We start from the raw sequence: 18,405 nt of genomic DNA on the forward strand, positions 1-18,405 counted from the left end.
GGTAATCTGCCTCACAAACTCTATCAGCAGGTATTGGACTCTTCAGTCTTTCCAAGTGTTAGGTATTATGGAAAATAGAAAAGTTATTAAACTCGTGCCTATAAGAAGATATGATTCAAAAGTCCAAGCGACTAGAATTAAAAACTTCAGATTTTATATAATTTATGTTGAGATGAGCAACACTAAAAACATAAATTTATTAAGAGAAAAAACAGTAAATGAAGTCATCTTCAGGCATTAGAAAGTCTCTTTAGCTTTCAGACTAGATAGTCTGCATTCCTAACTGTACAGGAATGAATTATAAGTCTTGTTGTATAACTCACTCCATGTTGATTAAGCAAAAAGAGTAACTTTCAAAAGAAAAATATATTTTTAGTGTTTTTAAAACTCATTTTTACTGTTTGTGTTAAGCAGAATTTCTTCTTGTCAAATGAAATTTTATCTGACATCCAGTTTATAAAACAGGTGAAAGTCATGATTTAGTAAAATACAGTTTCTAAAGTACATTTAGTAAAATACTTCTGATAGGACATTGTGGTTCTTTATTTAGGTGTCTATATACTTCTGTGAACTCTTAGAAGAAAAAGCATTGTTCCTTATTGACTCAGCATCTGGAATTCTTCCTGGCCCTTAGGAGTCAGAGAAAAAAATGTGGTTTTCACACATGAAATGAGTAAATGTATGGGTCACCAATAGTCCCACTCTCAGTGAAATCAAGACTTAGTCAGGAATGGATGGCTTCTACTGGCACTTCAGGGTTATTGATAGCTTGCTTTTAAGCACAAACTGTTCAGCATTTCTTTTGCTCAAGGGCTTGCCTTTCTAGGATCCCCCACAAGGAATGGGGTTATCAAACCCATTCTCTATAGTAGTGGGGCTGAACCCCAGGGCTGGACTCTGGGGGGGCGGGGGCATGGTGAGCACTCCCATTGACTCAATCTGCCTTCTTGAATATGGTGACACTAATGAAATCAATCATCCTTCTTAATGGGTGTCAGCAGCCTTAAAAAGGCAGATTGATTTAATCCGGGTCAGGGAACCTAAGGCATTTCGTTGGTTTAATGAATATCAGGAGATTTAAGAAAGAGGATTGATTAAATGGGGTCACAGTATTTAAGGGAGCTGTTTTAATCACTGGGATTCACGTGATTTATAGGGACAGAGCCAATCAAAGGGAGTCACGTGGTGGGGGGGTGATTGATTCAATTTCAGTCACCTGATACAAGGGGCCAGACTGAATCACTGGTAATTTTAAGGGGACGGTTGAATTAAAGGCAATCCCGTGATTTAAGGGGGGTTATTGTTTTATTGGCAGTCAGATTAAGAAGGCCAATTAATTTAATGGGGTTCAGGAGAATTAAGAAGGCAGATTGCTTTAATGTGTGTCAGGAAACCTGAGGGGTTTGATTGGTATAATGGTGTCAGGAGATTTAAGAGGAATGATTGATTTAATGGGGGGGTCAATATTTAATGGGGCTGATTTAATCAATGGGAGTCCCATGGTTTAGGGGGCTGTTTTGCTACATAGGAGTCATGTGTTAAAGGGGTGCTGATTCAATCTTGGAGTCACCTGATTCATAGGGACTGATTTAACAATAGGAGTCACACACACACACACACACACACACACCCGGACAGCACCCTCACACACACACACACACACACACACACACACACCCGGACAGCACCCTCCCATTCTCTTTATTGGCACTAAATGATTATGGGTATCTGCCTGTGGCATGTGCCACAGTGGGTGGCCCTGTTAATGAGTGAATCGTAATGTTTAATTGATGGAGTTAGGCCATTATGTAATTTGACTTCCTCAGACTGAATTTTATTGGCAAGATCAGTGGGACATCCAAGGCAGACTGCATCACTTTTTTCCTGAGCATTTACTGTACTGAGCCCTTCTAGAGGACATGGAAGTGTACCAGTTCAATTGTGGGAGGCCAAGGGATAGAGGCAGTAAATTTATATGAAAGAGAGATTTAAAAGCACCCTCTTACTCTTCCTGCCAAGCTTTCATGAATCTGGATCGTGTAAGCCCATGATTAAACCATAACAGGAATATAAATGAACAGAAAAGATCAAGAAATGGACAACACAGGTTAGGTCAGCAATGGAAAGATTTAGAATAGAATCATCTTATCGTCAAGTAAACAAACAAACATAACCCATAGCTAAGAAGTGCTGCATTCTCCGTGGTTCAAGGAGGTAGCTGGAAATGAACATATTTCCTCTTTAGTGCCTCTTACTCTCTAATGGACTAAGTAATTTACTTTTTATTTTGCTTACATCTGTCTCCTTCACTGAAAATGTAAGCTCCATGAGGGTAAGGGTTTGGACCTGCTTCGTTTGCTCCTGTATCCCCAAAGCTTAGACTAGTGTGTATAAAATGATAAACACTCAATAAATATGTTCTGAATGAATTAATTAATAGTTTAGTAGGATACATTGTAGCCCCATCAAATACTGTTGAAAATGGCATCAGGAAGAAGGGTTAATCCTATGTTCTTTGAAATGCCTTTGGTGGTATCCCTCTCAAGTTAATTAATTCATTTTCCTTCTGGAATTTAAGGTAATTATAAAAAGTAAAAATTATTTATTGAGCCAAAATACTAAGCCATGCATTGTTTGTCATTGGACTTTCAGATTCTCCTTATTTCAAGAGTACCATCAGCCTAGAATTGTTCTGTCATATTTTATTATATCTCCATAAGAATAAGCATTCCCACTTTAAATACTGAAGGTAAGATTTGCATTAAGCTATGAATTGAAAATATAATGATGACTGTTTACTGAACTTGAAATCAACCAACATTTATAAACGTTTTTCAAGCCCCAAATAAATAGTCATTATACTCACATACACAAAAAATAAAAACACTTAGATATCAGTTTAACTAGCAACATCACAATGTTCTCAATGGAGTTGATATTTAATTTATTGCAAATAAAATCTTTATTTGAGAAGAAATTTTTTTAGTCAGATATCAATATAGACCAACATCTTTTGAAGTGTTGATTACCATTGGACCTTAAAGAAATATACATATCTGAGCCTTATGCTCGAGTATGTTGATTCAGAAGATCTCAGGTAGAGCCCATCTGTATTTTTTAAAACTACAGTGTGATTCTAACAGCCAGGGGTGAAAGTTACTGATCAATATCTACCCCTCTCAAACAATGATCTGTGTACCAACCTATGATATGTGGATCTAGCAACAAATCAGAATTTTTCAGTTTACAAAGGAGAAGTAACTTTATGTAATTGTATTACTAGACAAACCCAAGATCCTGGTAAATAGGTGAATTAGAAAAAAAGTCACTGTACGTCTAAGTTAACTGTAGACATTTTTTTTCTAGAAAATAAAAATATCAAGAATGGGATTTGCTATCATTCTTTCAACTCTCTCATACTTTCATGAGAATTTCCCTTTTAGTTCCACTACTCAAAATTGTTCAGATTTTCAGAGTCTGCTGAGATTTAGTTCAATGGTGTGGGTCTACCTTTTTTTGGAAGATTAGGCTCAAGTTAATTAATGGAGGCAGCTTGGATGAGGCAGCTTGTATAGAAATAGTGTTAGCTGTCACTGTGCCCTCCCCACCCCCTAACTTCTCTACTAAGAGAAAATGAATTTGCCACTGAAGCTGATTTGATTCTCTTTGGTTGGTTCTTATTTCAGTTATATATATAATTACCTTTTAGAAATTCTTCCAGACCTCATCTAATAAGTTACTCGGGTTTCTATTTAATGTGAAGTCTCAAGTAATTTAAATAATTTATTGTTAATAAATAACTATTCTTCAAAGTGAGCTCCACGAAGTTTTTAGATATAAGGTAAAACCATAAAAAGGAACAAAATTGGGTCATTTGTAGAGAAGTGGATGGACCTAGAGTCTGACATACAGAGTGAAGTAAGTCAGAAAGAGAAAAACAATTATCATATATTAACACATATATATGGAATCTAGAAAAATGGTACAGATGAACCTATTTGCAGGGCAGGAATGAGATGCAGACGTAGAAAATGGACATGTGGACATGGGGAGGGGGGAGAGGGGGTGGAATGAATTGGGAGATTGGGATTGACATATATACATGACCATGTGTAAAATAGATAGCTAGTGGGAACCTGCTGTATAGCACAGGGAGCTCAGATAAGTGCTCTGTGATGACCTAGATGGATGGAATGGGGGCGATGGGAGGGAGATCTAAGCTGATTCCCTTCATTGTACAGCAGAAACTAACACAACATTGTAAAGCAGCTATACCCCAATTAAAAAAAAGTTATTAGTTCTTGGCCTGAAATAATAAGGAAACATTTTAAATCTCAAATTATACCTTATTAAAGATAAATTGCACCACTCTCTTGAGCTCATTCAGCTCAAATTTAGGCAGTTTCCATTTCAAACCAGGTTAATCTTGTTTTGTTAATTGATAGCTCCTTTTAGGAAATGCATTTTGTATGTATATATGTCAAATACACACATATATGTAATATATTATATGTGGTTTGTGTGTGTGTATATATATACACACACATTACATATATGTGTGACTATAGTCAGTAGGGTTATATGCATGTATGTGTATATGTAATACATTTAGAGTGTATAAAAACGTTTTTGAAGAAAATTTATCTTCTCCTACCTACTTCATTTCTCACAGCAAGATCCTGGGCTGCTTGTATTAGTTAAGGTGGGCTGCAGGCAGCACTAATTATAGAGAGTGCATCTTAATTAATTGGATGCTAGTGGCTGTGGTTCCTCAGAGGCTTGGCTATGTTGCTCTTATTTTCCTCTAGGCAGCAATTGGCAGGGAAGACTTAGGCTCCAAGGGGCCCAGATTCCCCTCCATTCTGTCAGTGTTGGAGCCACCGCAGGGCTACGGAAAGATTTTGCCTGCCGACCTCTGTTTCAAAGACTCCTAGTGCCAAACCAGAAGGCTGCCCCTCCAGGCCGAAGCTCCAGGACCAGCAAATAGGTCTTTTTCACAGAAGACTGGTGGTTGTCTTAGTCGGTTATCTGTGCAGTGCCCTGGGGGTGACAGTCTGTCTCTTCGATCGTCACAGCCCCGTGGAACCCAGAATTGCAACTACCCCAAATCCAGCCTCCAGAGCCCGGTGCTCATTGAACCAGACTTGGGTCTGCTCACCCACAGGCAGTAAAGCCTATCACTGACACCAGGTTGTGGTGAAGGGAAGTGCAGGGTTTATTGCAGGGCACCAAGCAAGGAGTCCAGGGCAGCGAGGGCTTCAAAGACCCGAACCTCCCAAAGGCTTTCGGGGGACGGTTTCTAAAGACAGGGTGAGGGAAGGGCTTTGTGGGGTGTGGGAGTGAAATGGAGCGGGACCCTCTGGTCCTTGCCCCCATGTCCTCCAACTGCCTTTTGTCTGTGGAAAAACTTTAGCCAAAGAATATGTTTAATCAGAGAAATGAGAAAATGTGGAAGCAAAGGAAAGCAGTCAAACAGGACAAAACAGTAATAGTTTAATCAGTAAGAAAAGTCAAGGACCTTTAGTTCCTTCTCAGGGGCTATAGCTATTAATAATATTCTGAGCCGCATCCTGGGAGCTGTCTTATAGATACTAAAACCCCCACCAGGTGGAAGAAGTTAACTACATGATGACCAGGCTGCAGCCATGACATAAGCTGTCACAATTCTGAGAACTGGCCTCAAGGAAATGGAAACAAACAGGCCCTGAAACTGACAATTGTACTGAAAACAATCAAGGTGAGGCTGGTCAGACCACCACATGACCAATTTCAAGATGACGTCAGAGCTGACTGTGCTGTTTCTGCATGTAGCCCCTCCCCCAGCTTATAAAAGCTCTTGCCCACTGGTGGCAGGGGTGGGGAGCTGGCCTTCGGACAAGAGTCTGCCCCCTCCACCGGTTGCCGGCATCCAGGATAAAGCAAACTTTCCTTTCCGCCAACCTGGCCTCTTTATTGGCTTTTGAATAGCCAGACCCTAATTGCAGTTACAGGATCAGCTGACGGACGTTCTTCTGATTGGCTGGTGGTAATCGGGAGTCAACATCAACAACCTGGTTCCACCCGGTCTGGGGTCTACGTGCTTGTGGGCAGCATACAGTTAACTTCTTCCACCTGGTGGCGGTTTCAGTATCTGCAGAGCAGCTCAGAAGAGGGCTCACGGCTTGCTTGACTGTTTTCCTTTCTGCGTTTTCTCACGTCTTTCATTAAATGTTTTCTTTGACTAAAATTTTTCTACAGACAAAAGGCAGGCGGGGGAATTCTGTTCTGGGAAGGCCCCATAAGGTCCTGCGCGGTTACAGGTGCAGCTGCAAAAGACAGGGACCCAGACCGGAGTAAAAGCCCCCGGTCCTCCAGCCCCCGAGATACTGGTGCTCTGAAACACGGCAGAGGGCGAGCATGAAGCTGGCACCTGCTGGGAAAAAAGGAAAAAAAAAAAAGCCCTAACGTTAAAAGAGAGAGAGATGCTGCCAGAACACGAAGATGGGCCTGCCCGCTGGAACAAAGCGGAGGGAGAGCGTATAAATGGCACCGCAGGAAAAAGGAAAAAGCAAGAAGATGGCGCGCCGGTGAGAGCCAGGCAGGGAGAGAAAGCCAGAGACGCTGCGCGCCAGGCCGCAAGTCTAGCTAAGCGCTACCTCGGACGCTTGCCCCTCCGCCCGAAGCTGCAGGACAAGCAGACCAGTCTCCCCGACACTGGTCGGGGCGCCCAGCGACTGCTTCGCCCTGGTCCCTGGAGCAGGTGAGTCCCAGCGCCAGGCCTGGAAGAGCCGTTTCTCAGGTCACTACAGCCTTGCGGGTCTTGGGCACGTGAGCCCCATTGGTTTTCAAAGCTATATGTTTTGGAGGCTTGTCTCTCAGGTGGATGTCTTAAAAGTTGGGGTGCCTGCTGTGGATTCAAATTCTTTGTTCCTCAGGGTATTGCGTTCCCTCCCGACCGTGGGTCGCTGACTGGGGAGATGGGCTTCATGGTGAGACTGTGTCCCAGCCTCTCCTATCCACTCCAAGGTGGGCCTTTTCTCCGTCCCGCGATTTGTAGAGGTTGCTTAGACAGTTTTTAGGGTTTTTTTTCAGGGAAGTTGTTCCATATGTAGCTGCAGATTTGATGTGTCCACGAGAGGAGGTGAGCCCATGATCCCCCACGTCACCACCTTGAACTGGCTAAAAGTCATAAACGTGTTTTTAAAGCGTTACTCTGGTTGCCGTGTGGAGCCCAGATCGGAGGGGACCGCTGTGGAGCAGTGGGCACAAGCGAGCTGAAACATCGGGGTTTGGATGAGAACGTTTATTACGCGAGGAGGCGCCAACCTGGAAGAGGGGAGACAGGCTTGTCGCAAATCCATCTCGCTGGCTGGCCAGTGGATAAGAATGTTAAAGGCGAAAGGGGAGGGCGTCCTCTGTGATTCCAGTTTTGTGATGAAATCTCAGCTGTAGACTTTCTGACACCACCTTAGGATTTTGTTTGTCCCAGGTGGCTGTGATTATTCTATATGTTCCTGGAAGCTCGTAAATCATGGTCTGGTGATCCTTTATCTTTCCTCTAGGAGGCAGTTTATTATTTGTTTAGGGCCTACGTGATGGGCCAGGAATTTCAGTTCTCAGTTGACCCTCCCAGTGTCGTCAATTTTTAAGTCCGCTTGGGACCAGCTGGTTAAAGCCACAGGACATTGTCTCGACAGTTTGGGGTCATAAATGAAGGTAATGGTTTAAGCTAACGATCATGGAAAAGCCTATGCTGGCTTACTCTTCCTTTGTTTCTGCATTCGCTCACTTCCCTAATTAATAAGTGCTCGAATAGGTCCTTTGGAACTCAGGGAAGGTCTAGGAGACTAAAGCCTTTTTCTAGAAACAAGAAACCGGGGCCATGGAAAGGCATTTGTACCCGCAGGGTACAGAGCCAAGAGTTGATGCAGGAAAACCAGGTAGGAAATATAATTTTGGCTCAAACTAGGAGATGGAAAGAAATGGACCGATGTGAAAACTCTTAAGATCTATGCTTGGGAGGATTTACTCACAAACTGGTTATAAGGACAGTGAGACAAGGAGGAATGAAGCATCTCTTCTAGGTTTTTGGCTTGAGCGTCTGAGGGTATGGTCCTGCCATTTGCTGAGGTTTGGAGCATTCGAGGAAGATACGTAGTTTTTCCTGGCTTGGTCTTATTCCCCCTTTAAAATGTTTTATGATAACCTTTGCTTTCCCTTTATATCCTCTATTACAGCCTGAAATTTCATTTTGGTGTGTTATTATTTGATTAATAACTTTTCCTCTCAATAGATTGTAAGCTTTAGTTTATCTTCTTTGCTTAGAACATGGCCTGGCACACGGTAGGCTGGTAATAATGGTTGAGTGAATAAACGTGTGTTGGCATTGACAAGCGGAATTGAGGAATCTTGAGTGCCAGCTGGCTGTTGAACATAGATGGGTCTGGAGGTAGGAAGAGAGAGTTAACCACAGATATTCACCTGCAAGATGATGAAATCACCAATAGAGTGTAGAGTGAGATGAGAAGAAAGTCAAGGAATGGAGGAACACAGGTCAACTAAGAAAAACTGAGTAAGGCTGGAAAGGTATTGAGTTAGCCTAATGCCTGGAAGCCAAAATAAACAGCTTTTTGTGCATAAACTCCAGGTAGTCACAGGTGACCACAATCTTCTACTTTATTTATCCTGACCAAAACCTCCTTTAAAATTTGAATCCACCTTTCTCTGAAATACATAAAGCAGAAAGAAATGCGTTGTTCGGTAAATGCAAGGAGAACTTCAGGACTTAACCATATTTAATCTAAAAACGTTGTGGGCAACATTAAAGTACATTCCCTGCTGAAATTGGAGGGCACAAGAATCCAATAGGTGTTAGCCATCTGTGGAAATCGTTCCAGAAAATTTCCCCTATTCATATAGCCTATGAGTCCTGGCTGCTTCCTCAGGGTCATCTAAAACTGCAGTGAATTCAAAAGTAAGATAAGCTTGCTTAACTGTAACATGTTTTACATTAAGTAATGATGTAATGACAAACACTTCTTGTCACTGATAAACCTATTGATAAAGAAGAGGTGGATAATTATTTGACTGTTTATCTATGGAAGAGAACAACCAAGACAGATTTTCTAGTTAGAGCACAGACCATACTTGGGGTGGAGATGGTTGCACAGCAGTTTGAGTCCACAGCCCCTTTATTTTGTTTCTACACCTACTACTATCACTACTGCCACTAAGAATGACAACAACAGCAATGAAAATGCTTCTGACAGGGTTAGCTCCTTGTCTGGAGTGCTAAAGCCTCTGCTAATCATTTCAAGTTCATTATCTCCCTTCACTCTCACAACAAAAAGATAAGCTGACACAATTTTTTTTCCTGTCACTCTTATGAGGAAGTAGAGGACTTGAGCAGTGAGGTGAATTGCCCAAGATTGTGCGGCTACTGAGTGGTAGAGATGAGACTGAGGTCTCTTGGACGATTAGTCTGTGCATCGTTAGATGGTCATTTCGTTTTCTTTGTTGTTTGTGGAATGATCACCCTAAAACTAAATCTATAAAATTGTCATGTAGAGGACTAGACCCAGAATTCAAAACCTTACCAAAGCCCAGGTTTGTTTTTTAATTTTATTGAAGTATAGTTGATTTACAATGTTGTGTTAATTTCGGCTGTACAGCGAAGTGACTCGATTATGTATATTCTTTTTCATCATAGTTTATCACAGGATATTGAATATAGTTCCCTGTACTATACAGTAGGACCTTGTTGTTTATCCATCCTATATATACTAGTTTGCATCTGCTAATCCCAAACTCCCTCCCCTCCCCTCCCCTCCCCTCCCCTCCCCCTTGGCAACCACAAGTCTGTTCTCCATAAAGCACAGGCAGTTCTTGAGGTCACGTCTAAAATAACCAGCTGAGCTTTCGCTCGCAGCTGTAACCAGAGTAGTCATCCATCCACCAGCTCTAGTTTGTCTAAGGTAAGCACCAGAGATCTCCTTAATGCTGCTTTTGTGAATCTTTAAAATCCTATTATTGGTTTCTGAAGGCATTCATCCATCACCCTCTCATGATAAATCTCTAACAAGGCTTTTGGTTCTCCTTTCACTTTCAGATTCCCTCATCCTCAATCAATTTCTTCGTGAAGTCACAATCTTGAGTAGCACATTAACCTTGTTCATATCAAAGTAACCCTGCAGGTTTTGCAGTTTTACATGTGATTAGAGACAGGTACCTCACATGCTGTGAGTCTCCTTTCACCATGGGCAGAAGGTTAAGGATGAGCTTTCTGATCTCTGCTCTCATTTATCTCTGTTCTCTGGCCGGGCTCAGGTATCTGCAAGGCTCTGCTTGCCTCTTGGCTTTTAGATAACTCTGCTGATCTGTCAGCATTTTTCTCTCTTATCCACTTATCATCTGATAAAAGTCCCTTTGCATCATTCCATTTTTGTAAGTGCCATTGCTTTATATATTAGTTTGAATTAAAAATTTAAGCCCCTCAAACTATATGAATAATTTAAACCTTTAATTGTTTAAAAGAACCAAAATGCTCTCCTTAACATCTGAATGGCTGGATTCCCCTTCAGAGAGCATCATATTTCTGCATTCAGAAATTGAGCTAATAATTCATAACCACTGTGCCTCCAAAGGTAAGAAGGTGGATAAATTCATCGAGATTTCACCAGAAATAATGCCTTCAAACTGTATAGTTAACCTGATTGCAGTCTGCAATAAGCAGGGGCAGCCATACTCAGGTTCAGAGCGAAAAGCTTTATAAATAGTATGATTGGAAGGTGACACGAGCCCTGTTATCAGCCATACATGTTCCCCTTGCTCATCTGCAGAGGAATTTGAAGTTCCCACCGTTTTCTAGCATTTCAGGTTATAGTATTAGAAGCACCCTGAAAATATAGTTAAGTCACCTGAGAAGGGTCACCTTTGAAGTCATTAATGGCTATTAACATCAAATTGAGGTTTAGTTTTGAGTCATTTTAATGACTCAAGCAAAATCAGGAGAGAATATTAGGAAAATGATAAACTTTGATGGGGTGGGGTGTCAGGGAAACAGTCCATCAGGCAGTTCTACATCTGCAGGGTAGGTTTGAATGGGGTACCGTGGTGCCGTGTTCAGGAGGGGGTTTGAATGGGGTACCGTGGTGCCGTGTTCAGGAGGGGGTTTGAATGGGGTACCGTGGTGCCGTGTTCAGGAGGGGGTTTGAGAGTCAAGGCTGAGGTTTTTCACCATTTTTGAGCCAAAGGTGGAGGAATACTTATAAAGGTTGAAGTGGGCTGGGATAGAGAATCTGGGAAGACACTGAGGTATGTATGTTTATCTCACAATTTTGTCAGAGGCTCAGACTTATTTTAAAATGTGTAATTTTAATCTAGTACTTATTTCCCCTCTTATGGTTACAATTAGGAAATCATAGTGAGGATCAGAATAAAGACATTGCTGTACTTGATGAAACTGGCCTGGCAGTCTAAGTGTCTCAGAGAAGCTCCTAACTGATGCTCTAGATCTGGTGAAACCAGAATGATGTACATACATCATACGGGAATTTTTCACATTCCTTTATGGAGAGTGGCTTCGAGCAGATCCTTTAGATTCAGTTCATTAGCATGTTTCACTAGTATAAAGCCTCATAAAATATAGGTTAGATGAAAGAAAAGGAGTATAACGCGCAGAATTTACAATGTGGAGAAGTACTTTTTAAACACAACATTGAACATTTGAAGATTAAATAATTAAATAGAGTAATCAGGGAGGAAAAGGAAGAACAGCTGATCTGCCTATAATATCAACAGCAGCAGATTAACCACCCCAAACTGATTATTAGTCCATAAAAAGACAACCACTGTGAAAGGTCAAAATGGCCAAATAGAGAAGCATAAAATCACTATTGCAGAAAGATGAGTTTTGAAAATTAGCAGAAAGGTGAAAGCTATTATTATGAAAAAGATAAATCAGAGCAGAGAAAAGATCACTAAGGATGACAGCATCTGGAAAACCAGTAGCAACAGCTCTATTTTCTGAATGACAGACTCTAAGGGCTCCAGAAATAATTTAAAGAGAAGAAAGGGACAGAGAACCTGGTGGCCAATAAAAGGCTAAGCAAATCAGTAGTAACTTATGGGATACCTACATCAACAAAGAACTTTAAAAGGAAAAGATAGGGAGGTCAGGAATTCCTTTCTGTTGTTGTTGAAGAAATCAAGCAGAACCTCACTATGAAATAATTGTTTGAAAAAGAACAAATCTCTGTAAAGAACTCTGTATAGGGACAGAGGCTCACATTTACAAAGTGCTAGCATCACAGTCTTTGTGAATCTGTTAGATTGTCCTGGGAATTTTCTCTAGCTTTGGAGTCATAAGGGATATTATCCAAAAATGGTAGCCACGGGGAATAGGAAGAGCCATTTTTATTTTTTAAATTATCTTTAAAGTTGAGCTACTTAGTAGAGGACCCTGAGAGAGAGAAAGGAATTTGGAAAGAAAGTCAGAAAAAAAGGGGGTGAAGAAAGAAAGAGGGGATAGTATACAAAAGAGGGAAGAAAAAAAGGAAACGGATCTAAGCTTTTATAAGCCTTTTTTGATGTGCCTAGTACTGTGGTAGCTATTTTTAAATCTTTAACTCTTTTTATCCTTGCAACAAATATTATACCCATTTTACAGATGATAAAACGGAGGCACAGAGATTAATGTTACTTAGCTCATATAACTGCTGACATCTGTAGCTGAGGATAATCTCTGTGACTTGAACGGCTACTGTTCTGAATATATAAAGTTTCATAAGACTTGGACTTAGAAGACCTGGATTCACTTTCTCTGTCACATATCTGCTATTAGATTCATTCAAGCAACTATTTATTTATAAGTATTATTAGTTTTTAAGAGTCTACTATGTGCCAGTTATTCTTCTAGATGCTTAGGGTACAGCCATGGATTAAATAGATAAAAATTCCTACTTTTATAGAACACATATCCTAGTGGGTAGAACTCGGACAAGTCAATATAGTTGTCTAACTTTGTTTCATTACTTCTAAAATGAGATGTATGCTATTCACACGATCTGTGACTGTATCTGAACTTGACAGTTGTAAAGTGGGATATGCTCTACAAATACTGTTCCCCCTCTGATTACCAAGAACCATGCCTGGCATGCAGTGGTGCTCAATGATATGAAAGAAAAGCAGCGAGGAGAGAAAGGGAAGCAGTAGAGGAGAGCACAGCCTTCATTAGGTGGAGAGTGATGGCTGTGAGCTCTATTTAGGGGCTTCTAGCCACAGATAACCTGGTCATATTTTTGAAAAGCAGAGCAAAATATTGCCAGAGATAGAGATTTTTCAGCTCAATCGCAGGGAATACATTAGTTGGAGAATAGGAAATTACACTCTGGGCCACTTCCAAAGTGATTAATTTATATTTGGGGTTGGAAATGGTAAGACTAGCATGGTGTCGATAAAGTGACAAACTAGGGGATGGTGTGGATAGGACTGAAACATTCAGACTCAGATCTGAGCATGTTAATATTAGAATGGATGTTAGAGTTCATTTCCTAGCCTTCTGCCTTCCCCACCTTTTAAGATAAGAAAATATAATTCTGGAATTGTTGGTCATAGAATACCAAGTGGGGTTAACATGGAATCAAATCTTAGGCCTAGACTCAACATCCAGCACTCTGGCCATGATGGTTCATTATGTCTAGCGTTGTTTAGGCTCATTTCTGGCTCATTCAGTTCCCCAGGGAAGTTAAGACTAGTGTTTCACTGGTGTTTCTCATCTGCAAACATTGGTGAGTCCATGCTTGTCTGTCTTCTCCTTTAGTGAGCCAGTGGTCATTTGAACAGATTGAAGTAGTCAGATTTGCCAGGTTTTCTAAAGTCAAAGACCAGATCTCAGATACATACACACGCTCACTCACATATGCATAATATGACGGTAAGGTGTGACTTCACAACAGAAATGAGAGATGTTTCAGTGTTATAATTTGATTTGCCATACCAGATGGCAAGCAGACATGGGCCTAAACTTTGGGCAGGGTCTAAAACTTCGCTTCATTTTCACACGCACAGCACTTCTACGAGGTGCACGTTGCATGGCCTGAGCCACTGTTTACCTGAAAGCTGCCGTGAGCGGTGATTGCTCCCCAGTCTCCTCACTGAGGAGGTCGTGTCTCCTTTGCAGGTTTGCTTGGTGGTAAATGCCACAGTGATGTCCCGCAGGAAATGACCATTTAGAGAGGATGAGAAGCAAAAGGGGAGTTTGGGCTGACAGAGATTTTCATGATTCCAAATGCCTCATTCTTACCCTATTCCATCCTTCCATCCTACCTTCATTTCGGATTAGGCAGCAACGTCAATGCCAAACAAGACAGTTTCAAGGGTAAGATCATTCTGACGCTCTCTGAAGGAGCTTTACTTATAAAGGCAATACTTGCAGCTGCTTTTGGTTGCAGAGCTCTTGAACAATTTGGTAATCATAAAGTATTTTACATGTAAAGAAAAAAACAACCTAATTCAAGATAAAATAACAATCTGGTGACAGCAACACACTCTGTAATGATTCTGCTCCCAAATCTGCTGGAAGTAAATGGAAGGTTACATCTTGTGACTTGAGAAAGCCTGCTATTTATAGAGCATTTATTTATGTCTGAAGCACATTTAAATACAAATTGCGATACTTAATGCCTCGTTTTATAACATGTCATTCACAATCCACTAAGTATTTTATTTCATGAACTGTATAAGAAACAGATTTATAGCCCTCAATTATGGCATTGATAAGGGATGATGGAATCTCACTAAAGATGTATTTCCTTTCAGTTTTTACTCAACTTTACTGTTGCAGCATGATGTGAACTAGATTCTTAATGTTTATTATAAGAAGACTGGAAACAAGTGCTCTGACAGGCAGAAGGTATAAGAAAAACGTTAATATTCTCATTAAACATTGCTTTAGAACCAATGCAGAAAAATTACTGAAAGCCTGCATTGGCTTTTGATAATAGGTTATTTTAAATCAAGTTGGAAATTAAAGTTAATTTTGGTCTTACGACATATAGTTGTGACCAATTTCTGCAATGTTTCTGTTTTTAGATAAGAGCCCAAGTACTTGCTGAATGAAGTAATTCACTTTTTTTGTTGTTACAGGCTAAAGGCATCCATTTCACATTTTGATTATATAAATTTTAAGAGAATTTTAAGATAACTTAACATTTTCATAGTTTATTTGCAGAGAGTTTGAGGGACAGCTCACCTGAGTATAAAAAAGGGGGTTGTACGTCTGGACTAATGAGGACACCACATTCTAAAGCCAACCAAATTAGAGATTTAAAATCAGAAATAAAATAATGCAAAATGCAGAGGAACCAGAGATAAGAGGATTGAGGTTTCAGAAATACTTCAGGGCTGAGTAAAGTGACACCTGACATGGAAGAACATACACTTGGGAAGGAGGCATAGGGCCCAGGATGTGGAGCATGGTATTGGGCTAACATTCTAGAAGTCAGGGAATGTCAGCTTGCTCGTGCTTAGGATGGGTGGTAGGAGACGGAACCCTGCTGATGACCCTGGTGACAAATGAAATAGAAACCTGGTAACACCTTGAGCTTTGAGTCAAAAAATAATTCTCTTCCAGTAACAAATGTTAAATACAGGGCTGCATTTAGCACTGACAATTTTTATAATGCACTTCCTCCTAACATTTTTGAGAACCTTCAGTGGCAGAATGAAAGATGCTAGCTTGTCTGGGGTATGACTTAGTTGGCATCCATATTTCCTAGGCAGAAATTATAAGTAGGTTTTAAAGCTTTTGAGGAGTCAATGAAGATTGGGAGCAACCGGTTACATGCTCTTTCCCAGGAATCATGCAAGGCAGTGAAACAGCCCTACCATTGCCATTTCTACACGGAAAGCAGTGTACAGGGGTTGTAAACCATCTGGCTCTGTCCCCTATGTAGGAGTTGTGCGTGGGAGAGCTCTGAGGACAAATTTCACGGCTGACATGAGGATTTCAATCCATTTAAAATGATTGAGAGTATAATTCTTAAACTGTGGTTTGCAACTAGTGGTTAAAGAATTGCCTCCATTCCCTATATTTGTAAATGGTGTGCATTAATTACAGTCTTATGTCTTTGTTTATGTCAGTCAGTCAGACTGACTTATAGTGATAGACAACTTATATTTGCTTTGTACCATTTATGAACGGAACATTCAGTGTCTCTATTACTATTTTTAGTGTCTCATTTCCTTTTGCTATGAACATGATCAGTTTTATTAGTCATGATTTTTCTGTTTCTAACACATTTCCGAGTCATTGATGACAGTATTTCATTATCAGCTTAAAGGTTTGCAACATTTACTTCTTTATATGCAGTGCACAGACAAATGATGTATATAATGAATGGAAGTAACTTAGAGAATCATGGAATTTAGCCATGGAAGGAACTTTAGAAATTATCTGTTTGAGATTGAAACCTCTGTTTTAAATATGAGTACATGGAAGCCCAAAGAAGTGAAATAACTTGGCCAGTGTCGTATAGTGAATTAACAGGGATTCTGGGACTAAAATCTGATGACATAACCATTGTATGATGTGGGGCTACTATTATCTTCATTTTACAGATTAGGAAACCAATACATGGAGTAATTTTAAGTGGTAGAATAAAGATTAGGACTCGAATGGTCTGTCCCTAGGGCTTGCCATGGTCTAATCTCAAATTTAGGCTTCAAGTCCAGTGTCCTTCTACCACATTTCATGTATTTGCCAGCTCACTATTTAAAATGTATTTATGGTCCTTTTCATTTACAAAAAACATGGAAAATATTTTTGTAACAACCTAAAGGAGGTAGGGATGAAATAATGTCCCAATTTAGAGATGAGCAGATTAGAGAGAGAGAGAGGTAAAGCAACATGTCTAGTTTAGCCAGTGAATCGGTGGTAAGCCAGCGCAAGTCAGAGCAATACTCTGTTTTATTCCACCTACCACTTAAATGTTAAGAGAACATAACTAGTTGGCTTCTAATAGTGCCAACCCCCCTCTCATTTTCTGTGTCGCATCTTCCTGCACTGAGAGAAACAGAGTCTCTTTCTCCAGTTAAGCCACCCCAGCTCCCTCTGTGTTGCCCACAGTGAAGTGGGGGGTTAGTATTAAATCACTCTCTTGAGTCGCTCTTTTACTGCCCAGGATCCTAATTTGCAACTGAGCACTTTTTTTGCTCATTGGGCCAAGGGCAGAGCCAGTATTTCTACTGTACCCCACCCCCCCACCCAGTTTCTAAGACCTGTACTTGATTCCTGTATGTTAGCCATGTGATATTCAAATTTTTGAACCAAGGAACCGCTAGTGCCACAGGCATATAGCTGAGCATCTGTCAGGGCCCTTGATTCTGGAAGCCTCTTTGTAATCTATATAAAGTCTTAATCTCTTTGTAGGCAAGGCATTCCCTGGGTTTCTCTCTTTTATTCCAACATTCTGTGGTAAGAAGATCATGGGATCATGTATGCTACATGAAGACTGTAGTACTATAAATATAAGTGAGTAATATGATCATAATTTTTCTAATAACCTTTAGGGGTGAAAACCGCTCTAGAGGAGCAGAGCAGGCCCTACACTAACATGGCACCTCTTGCTTTCTAACTATGGAGGCACTTCACATGCTTTCCAACATCATTGTAGCAAAATCCCTTTCAGATATAAAGTACTATACACTACCTTGTACTAAGGTGAAAATGACTGATAAACACCTTTCCTTTTTAAAATATATTACTAAATTTTAATGAAAGGCAATATTTTAATCAAAATTATTTGGGGAGGTGAATAGTAATATAAGCAGTTTGCATTTGAGTGTACGAGAAAATTTGAAGGCAAGATGTTTCTAGATTCCTTACTGCTACCTTTTTTTAAAAAAATTTTTATGAATGTATGTATTTGTTTTTGGCTGCGTTGGGTCTTCGTTGCTGCGTGCGGGCTTTCTCTAGTTGGGGCGAGCGGGAGATACTCTTCATTGCGGTGTGCGGGTTTGTCATTGCGGTGGCTTCTGTTGTTGCGGAGCATGGGTTCTAGGCACATGGGCTTCAGTAGTTGTGGCATGTGGACTCAGGAGCTGTGGCTCATGGGCTCTAGAGCGCAGGCTGCTTTGCGACATGTAGGGATCTTCCCGTACCAGGGCTCAAACCCGCGTCCCCTGCATTGGCAGGTGGATTCTTAACCACTGTGCCACCAGGGAAGTCTCTCCTACTGCTACCTTTAATGAGAAGTAACCACTCACTGATAAATAATTCTGCCCTTGAAGAGTAATAGCCTCTGCACTGTTTGGCTTTTTTCTCCCTTCCTATTCTTTTTGTTAAAAGCAAATGATGTGACCTAAGAAAGAAGAATTATTTCTATGCCTATTTACTCTGTGCCCTAAATATACTACCTAGAAGTTTGA

At 40.6% G+C, this 18,405-nt stretch overlaps 1 protein-coding gene across 6 annotated transcripts in view; it reads left to right on the forward strand.

Annotated features, from left to right (window-relative positions):
• The window catches only part of LOC307174847 (uncharacterized protein), a 615,960-nt gene that overhangs the window by 263,384 nt on the left and 334,171 nt on the right, over nucleotides 1-18,405 (forward strand). For 2 of the 6 annotated variants that reach the window (XR_013824178.1, XR_013824180.1), the window contains one exon: nucleotides 2,653-2,922. The exons of the other annotated variants lie outside the window; for them this stretch is intronic. The gene's annotated coding sequence lies outside the window, so the exon portion shown is untranslated. Of the gene's footprint in view, nucleotides 1-2,652; nucleotides 2,923-18,405 lie in introns of those variants that run through there. 6 annotated transcript variants of the gene reach the window in all.

Source organism: Stenella coeruleoalba (genome assembly GCF_951394435.1).
Source record: "Stenella coeruleoalba genome assembly, chromosome: 16".
Taxonomy (NCBI): domain Eukaryota; kingdom Metazoa; phylum Chordata; class Mammalia; order Artiodactyla; family Delphinidae; genus Stenella; species Stenella coeruleoalba.